The following is a 14589-nucleotide window of genomic DNA, read 5'->3' as shown; positions in this document are numbered from 1 at the left end:
ATCACATATGTTAACTTGAGAGTGCCCACACTCAATCTACTTATCGTGATGTGTTAAATCAATTACTGTTAGACATTATTTGTCTGATAATCTACCAAATCTTTGAATTGAAGAATTTGTGATTTAATTAATAGCTTGCTATTATGTTCAGGGTAATCAGACTTGTATATAATTCTAATGGCCTTCTTTTGAAAACTATTCTGAATTACAACTTTGGATCTTATATTACTTTGCAACAATATACTCGGTGACAGATTAGGCAGTATAATCACATATGTTAACTTCAGTGCCCACACTGTATTTATTTATGGTTATTTGTTAAATCAAGTACTGTTAGACATGAAATAGGAAGTGTTTAAGATAAATGTTATGGCTACTCACCATTGTAGCTCGCTCCTGGTCAATGATACTTGTAGCTCGCTCCTGGTCAATGATACGAGCCTCTTCTTGCAGTGGAAAACTTACAGCCAACAAACACCGTGGAACCTAAAGGAAGGAAATTAAACATTAACATTTAGCCTCAACCAACATTCACAGATGTAACGCAACGCAAACTACACAAACGTAAATCTTTTTAAACCTAATGAGTTGTACTAACCGTGTACGCTCTAGACGGTCCACTTGCAAGCAGAAAATAAAGATATTTCTGTTGATAGTCGTCGTGTTTGTATCCGTTGTCTCGCTCAAGGCCATTGCGCCCACAGATTTGAATTTTGGCGACAGTTCAGCCTATTGACGTCATTTCCGCGGTGTAATACCCGCATATCTGAAACGGCAAAGTTAAGAGTAGAGTTAAATAAAGTTTTTAATCAACGCAATCATTTACAACCGTTGACCAGTCGAAATAATGGTCGAAATTCGACGTTCCCCCCAAACGCCACACTCACTCGCTTTTCAGGGCAACAAAAGTACTTATTTTTAAAAATGATGAGTTGTACTTACCGTGTACGCTCTGGACGGTCCAGTTGCAAGCAGAAAATAAAAATATTTCTCTCGTTAGTCGTATGTTACCATCCGCTGTGTCTTTGTCAACATCGCCATTTTCCTACTTCCTGTTGCGAGCCACGCCCACGGATTTAAATTCTGGCGGAAGAGCCCGCCCATTGGCGTCGTTTTCGCGTATAGCAAATCCGATTGGTTGGGAAGGGGGCGCGGTTATGCAGCCGAGGGGTCCTGTGATCGGTGGGATGTAAAATAGGCGTCGACGTCACGTCCGCGTCACGTGACCACGACGTGGCAGACGTCATATAGCAACCGCTGTTTTGTTTAGTAGACTTACAGTTGTTATGCATTGACATAATGGCGCACACTCCAAATGGATTTGAATAAATTAAATAATTCTTCTGCCCACTCCCTTTTAAACAAGTTAACTCTCCCCACGGATTTGAATTCCGGCGGAAGTTTCGTCCATCGACGTCACGTCTGTCACGTGACCACAACGTGGCAGATGTCATATAGCAACCGCTGTTTTGTTTAGTAGATTTACAGTTGTTATGCATTGGCATAATGGTGCGCACTCAAAATAGATTTAAATAAATTAAATATTTCTTCTGCCCACTCCCTTTTAAACAAGTTAACTCTGCCCACGGATTCTAATTTCGGAGGAAGGTCCGTCCATTGATGTCTTGTCTGCGTCACTTGACCACGTAGCGACGTCATATAGTAACCGCTGTTTTGATCAGTAGACTTAGTTATTATGCGTTGACATAATGGCGCACTGGTTAGCATGTCCACCTCTTAAGCATGATGTTGCGGGTTCGACGCCTGATCAATGTTAGCCATGGAGTGAGCTGAAGTGCATGGCGCTGAAGATTTGAATCTTTGAAATGCGCTGAGGTCTGACATATCAGGCAGAATGGTTTGCCATCACGTTCACCAAAAATAGAAACTTTCCCACTCTGATAAAGACGTCCTGTGTTCATCTACATATTGCCGTTTTGCTGTGCATCTTTTCCCTGCCATTTCGAGAGCCCAATTGACACTAATAGTTTACTGGAATGTGTTTGCCCATCCTACTTTGTGGAATTTCACCACATGCGCTTTTGACCAAAATACCAAATTGAACTCAAGTGAAGCCAACACGCACAACACTCCCCCCCCCCCCCCCACACACACACACACACACAAATGTTGATATGAACATAAAAGGGCCGCATGAATCCAAGCAAAGAGCCGCATGCGGTTCAGGAATTGCGGCTTGGCCAAACCTGTACTATACAACTTTATTTGTATAAAATTTTCACAACAGCTGTCACACAAACAAAGCGGGAAAAAACGAAGACGTGCGTGTTCCGCCCACGCTGGATTTATTTGCACCTTTGAAAAGACACCGTATTGCCGCAGATGTGGCAAAGAGTACTTTTGGGCATCTGAGACGGAAGGATGTCCAAAGCATCACGTCACCTGCTGTGGTCGGCATGGTGGTGGGACGTTGAGGTCAACCGCTTTGGGGTTGGCTGAATCTTTGGTCGCAGGATGCCACACACTTGAAGACAGAAGCAGAAAAGCAGAGCTAAATGCAAAATGTACTCACCGGTGACTCCAATTTTTTCCCCCCTGAAGAAATGGATGGACGGGTGGCCCCGGCTGGCCGGTGGGACTCTTGTTATTCTGACCCTTTTTAGTGCGCGTTTGGGGCAACAACCGTTTTTTGTGGCGCTCTCTTCTGGTTCAAGAGTGCCCTGCATGTGAATTTGCCTTTCCTGCCTTCTGATTGGATGAGCGCCGGTGTGACGCGGTGCCTCTGTCACCGTGGCGGGGGGTATACGTCGGCATCGGAGCGTCTGCCAACATCTGAGACCGGCTGGCAGTGTATCGGAGGTGTCGAGTGCGGTGCCGCTGGAGCTCACTCACCAGCTGGTGTTAGGGCCACAGAATGAAGGCCAAGGAGAAGAATAGAAAGAGAAACAGAAACTTCTCCTCCAATTGTTTGATTTGTCTCTTCTGAGCTACGATGAATTCTTTCAGCTCTTTGTTCCTCTAGGACGGACAAATGGAAAGTGGCCTTCAAAAGCCAGTAAGCGTGCAAGTAAGTGCCGGGCTGGCTTTGGGCCCTTACCTGTTGCGCGCTGTGCAGCAGATCCATTCTATCTTGGAGGATGCAAGCGTCGCGCTCCCTCAACTCGCACATCAGGGCTCGCTTCCATTGGTCCACGGCGCTCCTAAGCTCTTCTCTCTGATCCGCCGTCAGCACGTCATTCACGCCAGCGTGGCTGGCTTTTTCGCCGTCCGTGGCGGGGCAGTCCCGCTGCGGTAGCGCCTCGTACAACATGGCCTCCAGCTCCAGGATCCTCTGGGCCGCAATCCTCGTCCATCAGTGGTCCGGCGGGAGATTTGAGGGTGGCTTACCTTATGAGCCTGGTCCATGGAACGCTTCCTGAAGTCCAACTCTTCATCCAGGTAGCCCTTCTGCTTACAGAACATATCCTAGCACAGCTCAAAGTCAGAATTGTTGGGGCACATTGCCGGAGTTCCCCTTGGCTGATGTCGCGTGTCTGTCTACCTTCTCACTTTCAATGTCCAACATCTACTGTTGAAGTGCTGACTTGGTCACTTTGATGTATTCTAACCACTGAGGAAAGGCTGCTGTCACATAAGCAGAATGCGAGAGCGTGCGTGGACGTGCGCGTTACCTTCTCGGCTAGGGTGAGAAGGGTCCTGGCGTGAATCACGACCACCTGCTCCTCGTTGGTGAGATTCTGCAAGAGCCCAAAGGCACAGCGTCAATAAGCTTCTTTCAGCGCAAAGCCTTCCAAAAGTCACATTTGAGCCGCCGAGTCTCGTGGAGTGCGAACATAAGGAGTTCGACATACACTTACGGCGTTATCGCCCAGGATGTCCAGCTTCTTCATCAGATCACTGATGACGATGTCCGGGGGAAAGGCGCAAGGAGCAATGTAAGGTGTTCTGGGACCTCGGGTTAAGGTTAGGGTTGCGAGGGACGCCTTACGTACGCTCACACCCTCGGCCTCGCAGTAGATCTGCAAAGGGCTGAGGCCGTCTGGGAAACGGACTTGCAGAAACTTCAAGACGGGGGAGCGCCACTCCCTCTCCTGAAAGGCAGAGGCATGCATCCGTCCGTCCGTCCGTCTGTCACATCTCTGGCCTCAACACGCTTGTGCGAGTCTTCCCACCTCCAGCTCCAGGATGCGGAACTCAAGCAGTTCGTTTTGGTCTCGGATATCCTGGATGTGCTCAGCTTTGGAATGTTGTGTCATTTTCATCTACAAATTCTTTGGTTGACTGGAAAATGACATTTGCTTTTCTCCGCATATTCCCAGCCACGTTCAGGGGGGGGTTGGTCCAGTAATGCCAGACGAATGAGTGACTGAAGAATGTAGCTATTTTGTCTGAGAAAAAGGTGTGCTCATTGATGACCTTACCTGTCCTTGTTGCTTCAGCGCTGACTCCAGATCTGCTACTCTGCTTTGATAGTGACCCATTTCTACCATCAGCTTTTCTCTGGTCTGAAAGGAGGAGGAGGGAGGCTCCTCCTCCTCCTTTCAGACCAGAGAACACCCGAGGCTGGGTGAAAACGGGGAGGCTGCGACCCGGCCGGGGGTTGCGGGAAGGGGCGCCACCTTGATCTCCTTCTCGGCGTCGTAGTCCCCTCCGCTGGTCTGGGCGAGCAGAGCGTAGGCTCGTTGCAGCGCTTGATATTCTTGCGTCAGCTGGCGGTAGCGAAGCTCCGCCTCCTCATGCACACACCAATGCAACACAGCACTAGTACCAGAATCAGTCAGACCGGCGACAAAGCACCCGCGACGCAAAGACGAGTCCGATTCCAGGCTGAAGAGGAATGTTTGGCGCCAATACGCTGGCAGAAATGGCGGGCTACCTCTTCGGGTTCCGTGTCGGGGGTTCTGTCGGTGTGAAAAGACAAGGACGATCCGTCCGAGTCCACCAACACGTCTTCGTCGTAGCCGTAAAATGTTTCGATGACCTGCGGGCGCAGAAGCAAACATCTCTCTGAACAAACTGAAGCGACACCTCACGATGAATCGACGAGAAGAACGATAGCGAGAAAAAGGCCATTTCATCTTGCGCAACACCAAGCAGCCGCAAACAAACAGACTCACCTTGCAGGACCTCACGCTTTGTTCCTCCTCAGAGATTCTCGACGTCGGTATCGTAGCAGCAAATCTCTCTCCTGTCGACACAAATAATCCGCCTTTGAGATTCTTTGGATGCAAAGGGAACGAACGGCTCCGGCGCAGAAACAAACGCGACTCACAATGACATTTCTGACATGAGCTCCTGTCTCCAGAGCCTGAAAAACACGTCACCGGCGATGATTGGAGGGACGCTCGTCTTTTCCAAAAGTGACAACTACAGGGTGTGTCAGGGTTTTCCAGATTATCTTTATCGTATGATTATGTTGCTTTGACTTTGACTGCAACCTGTAATAAATAATATTATTTATCCCTTATTTATCCCTATCATAAGCGATAGCAACTTCCTACACAAAGTTGTAAAACACCCCTTGCTATGATTTGACTAGAGGTCAAGGGCTTTCTCTATTCAATCCACGCTTACACCCACCCTGTTTCTCTTAATAAAAATGCTCGTGCAGGAGCCGAGAGTCAGACTTCATTCGTACAACGGATGGACTCTCCACCTGCAGGTGTCCAAAAGAACTTACTTGTCTCCCGTGTGGTTCTTCCAAAATAAGTTGGAGCGAGCGCAACTCTAACAGGGTGCATTTTGCCACTAGCTCCTTACGGACAATGACGTCGCGCTCGCGGCTAATGGTTGACGGGCTGAGCAGCCGGGCGAGTCCGTTGTTTTCAGCGCACAGCGAGTGGCAAAGGCGCTGACAAAACGGGAGCTTTGAGCTGCTGAAAACGGCAAAACAAGTCTAAAGCGTGTTCAAACGCGTGCGCACAATGCTCCTGTTTGAAAGGTCGGAATTTAAGGGGCCAATTTTTCGGATGGCGGCCGCCGGCCAAGCTTTGGACGGAAAAGGTTTCCTGGCGACAGCGAGCGAGCGCGGCGCTGCCGTACGTGCACCGAGTCGCCTGCCTGAAGACCTTGGACAAGTCGTCGATGATGTGCCGCTGCTCCACAACTTGAAGGAACTCCATTTCACCGTCCTGCTGGCCGCAACCGCGCTCCAGGTCATTGAGCGAACTAGGCCTTCTCTGTGGAACACAAATGCAGTGGACTCTGTTGGCACGCCGCCGTTGTCCACGTCGACTTACCAAGCTTGCCATCTCCTCGTTCTCCTGGGTGACAAAGCGCACTTTGTTTTCAAGGCGAGACAGCACCAGCGAGAGTTCTTCATTCTTCCTGCTCAGGCGTTTGTTTTTGTACAGGAGTGGCAGAAACTGGCTTTCTGTTTCTCTCAGTCGCTTTAGCTGCAAGCATGAAGTGCGGGATGTGAAAGACGCACAACACGCGGGCCAGAACGTATCCATTCCTTTTGCATCGGTTTGAACGGAATCGTGGCATTGGCTCCCAATAAAAGACATCTACCAGGCAAGCGACTCGCCGCGCCGCTCAACTAATAAGCAAGCGCAATGGGTGCCTCGCTGGATGGCGCGCATCAAACGTAGCGCAAACCTTCAAGCGTGCCGTCAATAAATTACCAGTTCATCGCGCTCTTCAGAAAGCAGGGCGTTTCGATCCTCCAGTTTCCTGATGACTGCGCTGAGCTCAGCGATTTTCAGATGAAACCGTCGCGTGTCCCGATCCTCCTGAGACTGAAAACGCCCCGCAACACACACACACAACCACTCGTTCAAAGTTCAAAACTGTTTTTGTGCGACCTTCCTCCAGCAACGAACTAAGTCATGCGTACTGCAAGTGTGTGATGAGGTGGCTTACGCTATGAAGGGGATTGCTAGTAGCGGCGTTGACCCCACTTCCAGGGTAGTTTAGGCCCGCCCTTTGGGAATCCCTCAGGGCAGCGATCTGCTGCTCGGCAGCCTGAGTCTGCAGCTGAAGGCGGTGGACGTGGCCGGCCCCAGGGCTTTATCCAAAACACTAACCGCTCTGTCTTTCAGCTTGATCTCATCCATCTGGATGTACAAACGGGGAGCGTTCAGGCAGGCGGGCAAACTCATTTGCCAGAATTGTGACAAAAACAAAGAGAGCAACCGGCCAATTTTTTTCTTGAATCGACTAGAACACCTTTGCTGTGACAAAAGCGAAGCGAGCAACCGGACATTTTCTTCTTGTGAAATAGAATAGAATGCCTTAGGTGTCATTGCACTGCAGGTATACGACGAAATTGGGAACATAGCCACGCACCGCGCATCTGATCAGTCCTACCAGTCAACGGATCTCCCTCTCGCAGTCTGTCTTGGTTCGGCTCAGCTCCTCCCGATGCTGGTGATGAGCTGATCGGAGCTCGTCCGCTCGGGACCGCCAGGCCTGCTGGGCCGCTGCCAGGGCTTCTTCCGCGCTCCTGGTGGAGGCGACACCGCTCGGTCTCCCAACACCGCCGCGTCTCCTCCACCTCCGCCAGCAAAGCGCCCCCTCTCCTCACCTGAGCAGACATTGCGCCACACCGGGCCGTTGAGACCGCAACGGAGCGCCGCGACGCTTACTGGGGACAAGCTACACAATACGGTAGCGGCCGCATCGGAGCCCGACGTGGCGTGCGGATAGTCAGACACGGATTGAGCGGATCACCTTGTCCATGGAGTCGTCCCTCAGGCTGAGGACCAAGGCATTCAGTCGCTGGATCTCTCCATCTTTGATTTTGATCACTCTCATCAGCTCCATTTCATACTGCCGCAGTATTGTCTCCCTGGTAACGGCTAACTCTTTCTGCTTCTCCTCATGGAGTTTGCTTTTGAGTTCCGTCATGGCGGCGGTGGCACAGTGGTGGTCCGCCCGCAGGTCCTGACTTCTCTCTCTCTCCAGACAGCTGACCTGACATGACTTAGACTTAGACAAACTTTATTGTCATCTTGTCTGCACATGGTACATACAAAACGAAATTTCGTTGCATACGTCTTACAACAAAGTAGTGATATTGCAGTTGAATAGAAGTAACATATCCTATGAAAATATATTGTCAAACGCACCTCTTTCAATAAGGTGCCCCCGGCTTCCCGGTAACGGGTTTGTCTTAGCCGGGTTCGGAGATTCGTCCGTAATCTAACCACCCGTGTTAAATTAACTCCACCGGAATCAATCTAATTTCTGTACGACGCCAATCCCTCTCAAGTCACCCGAAGCTCGAGCCGAGTAACTCAATTCGAGGCAAGACTTCGAAGTGACCGCATCGTATTGATGGCTCCCCGCTAATGTTTGAAGTTCTTATTATGTTACGGATATTTTTAGATGTCTTTGTTAAGACCTCAGGGATTCGTTTGTATAGCGCACCCAAGCACTAGTTTTGCCAAAGTAAATGTTGATATGGGTCCGTTCCACTTGGTCGCTCATGCAGTGAGCCGACCAACTTGTTTATTCGAAAGAGAATCGAATTAATAAAAGTGTGACAATAATAGCATTTAAGAAGAAAATTAATGCACTTTATATTATTAATTCTAACTTCTTATATCTAGCACTTAACTGTCGGAGTGCTTCACCCCACTTGATTGCTTTAAAAAGAGTAACAACTTTCTTAAAACGAATAAAAATGTCTTACTCTATTTAGATTTGCCCAGTAATTAATTTGGAAGGCAAGTCTATTTTTCGATCGTGTCCTGTTTAACTTTTGACGCGGCCCGACAAATTTAGGAACTGGGCCGCGCCCGACGGACAATCGAAATACTTTTATCCTTCACCAATTCTAATAATCTATTTTAACCATCGTCGTTATTTTTTTTAGAGGAAGTAAATTTTCAAACGAATTCACTTTTAACGAAATTCACTCTTCCCTTAAATATCTACAAAAGTTATTTAATTCTCTAACATGTTCGGAGTTACGTTTTACGCGGCCCGTCAAAAGGGGGAACGGGCCTGCGCCCTTCAAATAATTAAATTACTTTCAGTTCTACACCAAACTAATAATCCAATTTAAACACTTCCGTTAATTTATTCAGACGAAGCAAACTTTCAAACGAATTGAAATTCACTCGTGTCTCAAATAACTACGAAAGTTATTCAATTCTCTACAATTGTCTGATGTTACTTTTATTTATTACGGTCCTATGTTATACCATAATAACCCCCCGCACATTAATCAAATCGTCAAATCAACCCCAAACCATCGATTGCACAAATTTAGTACAAATCAGAGCACAACCAAGTAAATAATATACGAAACACATTTATTGAAGAAACATGAAATAGAATTACAAATCTCAATTACTCCAGAAACCGAACAATTTCACTCACTGATACCCGTGTTAATAAAATCATTCAATCCCAGAACAATTCGATTGCAAAACACAGTTCATGAAAGAGGGAAAAGGTAGATACCAGCTGTGTGCTATTTTTGGTGGAAGCAAAGTCGAGTGATCAATTCGATCTTACTTCTAAAATCCAAATTAGAGAAACAGGCTGGCCTCGAGGGGGCCGGCGGCCCGATGACTATTCCCCACTCTCGCTAAAATACATAAAAGTCGTTTTCTTTCACCTAGTTTCTCCTGTAAAGTTGTCCAGTCCAATTTTTTGGAGTAAATCCAAGTTAATTTCGGACCAGCGATCCTGCGTCTCACACAAAGATCCCGGGACTCTGGAAAAAATCTTGAAGCTCCTTCGGGCTTCTTCACGTATTCTTTGGGGGAAAAAGCCTCTTAGCTGCTCCTGCAGGACTTTTTATAGGCTTGTCTGGTACCTATATCCTCTCTATAGGGTAAGACCGCCTAGTTTCCCACGCCTTATAGATTTTGGTCAGTTTTCCCACGCTGTATAGGGTTTGGACAATTTTCCCACGCTCGTACACCTGCTGTCCTTCAGCAGATGTTTCCGCCTTGACCATGCATTACTTTCCACCAATGTACAGCTAGCCCCTGGTAAAGCCTTTCACTTCCCCTTTTCTTCACTTCCTGTTTCATGAAAATAACTTTTTAAAGTTACGCTTCAATTAACTCTGAAATAAAAATCGAAACCTTTGATCTATTTCTTTAAACAATTTATGTCACGCCACTATTCTCATAGTGGCGGGCCTCTTGACCAAATTGACTAACAATATTGCTTTAAGCTGTTACAGAATACATTTTTAGCCAAGCAAAGAAATCAAAAAGTAAAAATCACATTTGTGCTTCTCCAAACAATTTATGTCACGCCACTATTCTCATAGTGGCGGGCCTCTTGATCAAATTGACTAACAATATTGCTTTAAGCTGTTACAGAATACATTTTTAGCCAAGCAAAGAAATCAAAAAGTAAAAATCACATTTGTGCTTCCATGCGTGACTCACAATCCGACACCGTGTTCCTGTTTTATTTCTATTTTAACTAGTTTAGCTTATTGTGGCCCCTTTTTGGTCTCATGTTTTGGTCTGGCGCCATCTTTTGGACAAATTTGGAATTTCAGCTCTGCCAATTTATTCCTGTGAACAATCCATATTTTACCATTTGCACCACCTTTACCCCCCATGTTACATGACAATATATATACATATACTATATATATATATATATATAAATATATATATATATATATATATATATATATATATATATATATATATATATATATATATAAATAAGTATAAAGTGCAGCAGTGATAATTATGCAATAGTGCAAGTAGGCATAACAGTATTCAAGAGTGTGCAGAGGAATGCTAAACCATGTATTAAACTTCTATTTAAAGGGTTTATACAAGTTCAGTAAAGTTGGTAGTGCGAGATAGTGCAAGATAGAGGTCCGTAGTGTCATAAAGTACAGTTCTGTGAATGTGTGATGCAGAGTTCAGTTTAGAGCTCAACAGTTCTAGTGTTCAACAGTCTGATGACAGCAGGGAAAAAGTTGTTGCAGAAACTGGTGGACCTGCAGCGGATGCTGCGAAACCTCTTCCCAGAGGGCAGCAGGGAGAACAGTCCATGGTGGGGGTGTGATGGGTCATGGATGATGTTACGGGCACGGGACATGCAGCACTGAGATGAAATGTCCTGAATGGAGGGAAGAGGAACCCCTATGATCCTCTCTGCTGTCCTCACCACTCTCCTCACGTTCTTCCAATCGGAGGCGGTGCAGCCTCCACACCACACAGAGAGACAGCTTGTCAGAATGCTCTCTATGGTGCTCCTGTAGAACGTCCTCATGATGGGTGGGGGCAGGTGGGCTCTCCTCATCCTCCGCAGGAAGTACAAGCGCTTCTGTGCCCTCTTGACCAGTGCCGTAGTGTTCATAGTCCAGGTGAGGTCTTCTGTGATGTGGACCCCCAGGAATTTGGTGCTGCTGACCCCCTCCACAGCTGAGCTGTTGATGATCAGTGGAGCGTGGTGAGGCTGTTTTTTCCTGAAGTCGACGATGATCTCCTTCATCTTCTCCACATTCAGGAGGAGGCTGTTGTCTCTGCACCAGCCCACCAGCTGCTCCACCTCCTCTCTGTAGTCCAGGTCGTTGTTGTCTCTGATGAGCCCCACCACCGTTGTGTCGTCTGCGAACTTCACGATGTGATTGGTGGTGAACCTGGGGACGCAGTCGTGTGTCATCAGGGTGAACAGCAGGAGGCTCAGGACGCAGCCCTGAGGGGAGCCTGTGCTGAGGGTGATGACATCAGAGGTGTTCTGTCCGACCCGGACTGACTGAGGACTGTTGGTGAGGAAGTCTAGCAGCGCAGTTGCGAAGGGGGGTGTTGAAGCCCAGGTGTTCCAATTTTCCTACCAGATGCTGTGGGATGATGGTGTTAAACGCTGAGCTGAAGTCCAGGAACAGCATCCGCACATGGGTGTTCTTCTCCTCCAGGTGAGCCAGGCTCAGGTGAAGAACGGAGGAGATGGCGTCCTGAGTGGAGCGGTTTTGCCGGTCGGCAAACTGGAACGGGTCAAATAATGGGGGGAGTCTGGAAACGATGTGACCTTTAAGCAGCCTTTCGAAGCACTTCATCATGACCGGAGTCAGTGCAACAGGTCGGTAATCATTAAATGAGGTGATTTGAGGTTTCTTCGGCACCGGAATGATGGAGGCAGTCTTAAAGCACGCTGGCACTGTGGCTTGGCCCAGCGAGGTGTTAAAAATGTCTGTGATGACCCCAGCCAGCTGACTTGCACATTCCCTGAACACACGCCCAGGAATGTTGTCGGGGCCAGGGGCCTTACGGGGGTTGACTCTCCTCAGGGTCTTACACATCGGCGGAGTCAAGGCAGAGTACCTCCTCTTCCTGATGGGGGACAGTTTTAACTGCTGGAGTGCCGTTTAGTGCCTCGAACCTCCCAAAGAAGTTATTTAGATCATTTAGAAAGTCAGCATCAACTTCACCCACCGGGGGGGGGGGGGGGGGGGGTCTGTAATCTGTAATCAGATTTGTAGTCTGTAATCGCCCGTATGCCTTGCCACATACTCCTGTTGTTGTTGGCATCGTGGAAACGATCCAGAATTTTTCGACTGCGGTCTCGCTTCGCTACCCTGATGGCACGGTTCAAGTTGGCTCTCGCTGTCCTCAGTGTCTCCTTGTCGCCAGACTTGAAGGCAGAGTTCCGCGCTCGTAGCGTTTGACGTACCTCCTCAGTCATCCTGGGTCGTTGGTTGCCCCGGGTGATGATATTCTTAGTGGTGCTGACGTCCTCGGTGCATTTGTTGATGTAGGCTGACACAGTCATGGCACTCGTAGCGTTTGACGTACCTCCTCAGTCATCCAGGGTCGTTGGTTGCCCCGGGTGATGATATTCTTAGTGGTGCTGACGTCCTCGCTGCATTTGTTGATGTAGGCTGACACAGTCATGGCACACGCATGTCAAATCTACATCGGGAAAACTGGGAGGGAGGGAGGGAGCCAGGCAGGCAGGGAGGCAGGCAGGGAGGCAGGCAGGCAGGCAGGCAGGCAGGCAGGCAGGCAGGCAGGCAGGCAGGCAGGCAGGCAGGCAGGCAGGCAGGCAGGCAGGCAGGCAGGCAGGCAGGCAGGCAGGCAGGCAGGCAGGCAGGCAGGCAGTGTCTGTCTGTTGAGGTTTTCACCTTGTTCTTGTCCTGCTGAAGTTCTAACTGGACGTCCATCAGTTTGGCTCTCAGCTCGTCATTGGCGGCCTGAAGGGCGCCCGTTCACTCCGCCTTGGCCCGCCCTGCCGGAGCTCGTTTGGACATCTCTTACTCGAGTCTCGCCCGGTCGTCAGTCAGAGATCACAACATTTGTACCTGGAGAGCACAAACGCAGTGCTGTTTTCCACTGGCTTCGGACTCAACTTCAATCGGTACCGTACTGTTAGACGTGAAATAGGAAGTGTTTCACATAAATGGACGACGAAAGGGGTACTCACCATTGTAGCTCCTGCTGGTCAATGATACGAACCTCTTCTTGCAGTGGAAAACATACAGCCAACAAACACCGTGGAACCTAAAGGAATGAAATTAAACATTAACATTTAGCCTCAACCAACATTCACAAACGTAAATCTTTTTGAACACAATGAGTTGTACTTACCGTGTACGCTCTAGACGGTCCACTTGCAAGCAGAAAATAAAGATATTTCTGTTGATAATCGTCGTGTTTGTATCTGTTGTCTCGCTCAAGGCCATTGCGCCCACAGATTTGAATTTTGGCGAGAGTTCAGCCTATTGACGTCATTTCCGCGGTGTAATACCCGCATGTCTGAAACGGCAAAGTTAAGAGTAGAGTTAAAGTTTTTAATCAACGCAATCATTTACAACCGTTGACCAGTCGAAATAATCGTCGAAATTTGGCGTCTGTGGCTGGAAGCAGACGCCGAGTTCGACGTTCCTCCCAAACGCCACACTCCCTCGCTTTTCAGGGCTACACAAAAAAAACATATTTTTCAAAACAATGAGTTGTAATTACCTTGTACGCTCTAGACGGTCAAGTTGCAGGCTGAAAACAAAAATATTCGTCTTGTTAGTCGTCGTGTTACTAACCGCTGTGTCTTGTTTGCCAGCATTGCCGCTTTCCTACTTCCTGTTGCAAGTCACGCCCACGGATTATGGTGTTGTTCAGTGCGGCATGGTGTTGTTCAGTGCGGCATGGTGTTGTTCAGTGGGGCATGGTGTTGTTCAGTGTGGCATGGTGGTGTTCAGTGCGGCATGGTGTTGTTCAGTGCGGCATGGTGTTGTTCAGTGCGGCATGGTGTTGTTCAGTGCGGCATGGTGGTGTTCAGTGCGGGATGGTGTTGTTCAGTGCGGCATGGTGTTGTTCAGTACGGGATGGTGTTTTTCAGTGCGGCATGGTGTTGTTCAGTGCGGCATGGTGTTGTTCAGTGCGGCATGGTGTTGTTCAGTGCGGCATGGTGTTGTTTAGTGCGGCATGGTGTTGTTCAGTGCTGCATAATGTTGTTCAGTGCGGCATAATGTTGTTCAGTGCGCCATGGTGTTGTTCAGTGCGGCATGGTGTTGTTCAGTGCGGGATGGTGTTGTGCAGTGCAGCATGGTGTTGTTCAGTGTGGCATGGTGTTGTTCATTGCGGCATGGTGTTGTTCAGTGCGGGATGGTGTTGTTCAGTGCGGCATGGTGTTGTTCAGTGCGGCATGGTGTTGTTCAGTGCGGCATGGTGTTGTTCAGTGCGGCATAATGTTGTCCAG

The sequence above is a fragment of the Syngnathus scovelli genome, chromosome 14 (genome assembly GCF_024217435.2).
Source record: "Syngnathus scovelli strain Florida chromosome 14, RoL_Ssco_1.2, whole genome shotgun sequence".
NCBI lineage: Eukaryota > Metazoa > Chordata > Actinopteri > Syngnathiformes > Syngnathidae > Syngnathus > Syngnathus scovelli.
Note: the sequence above shows the minus strand (reverse complement) of the source record.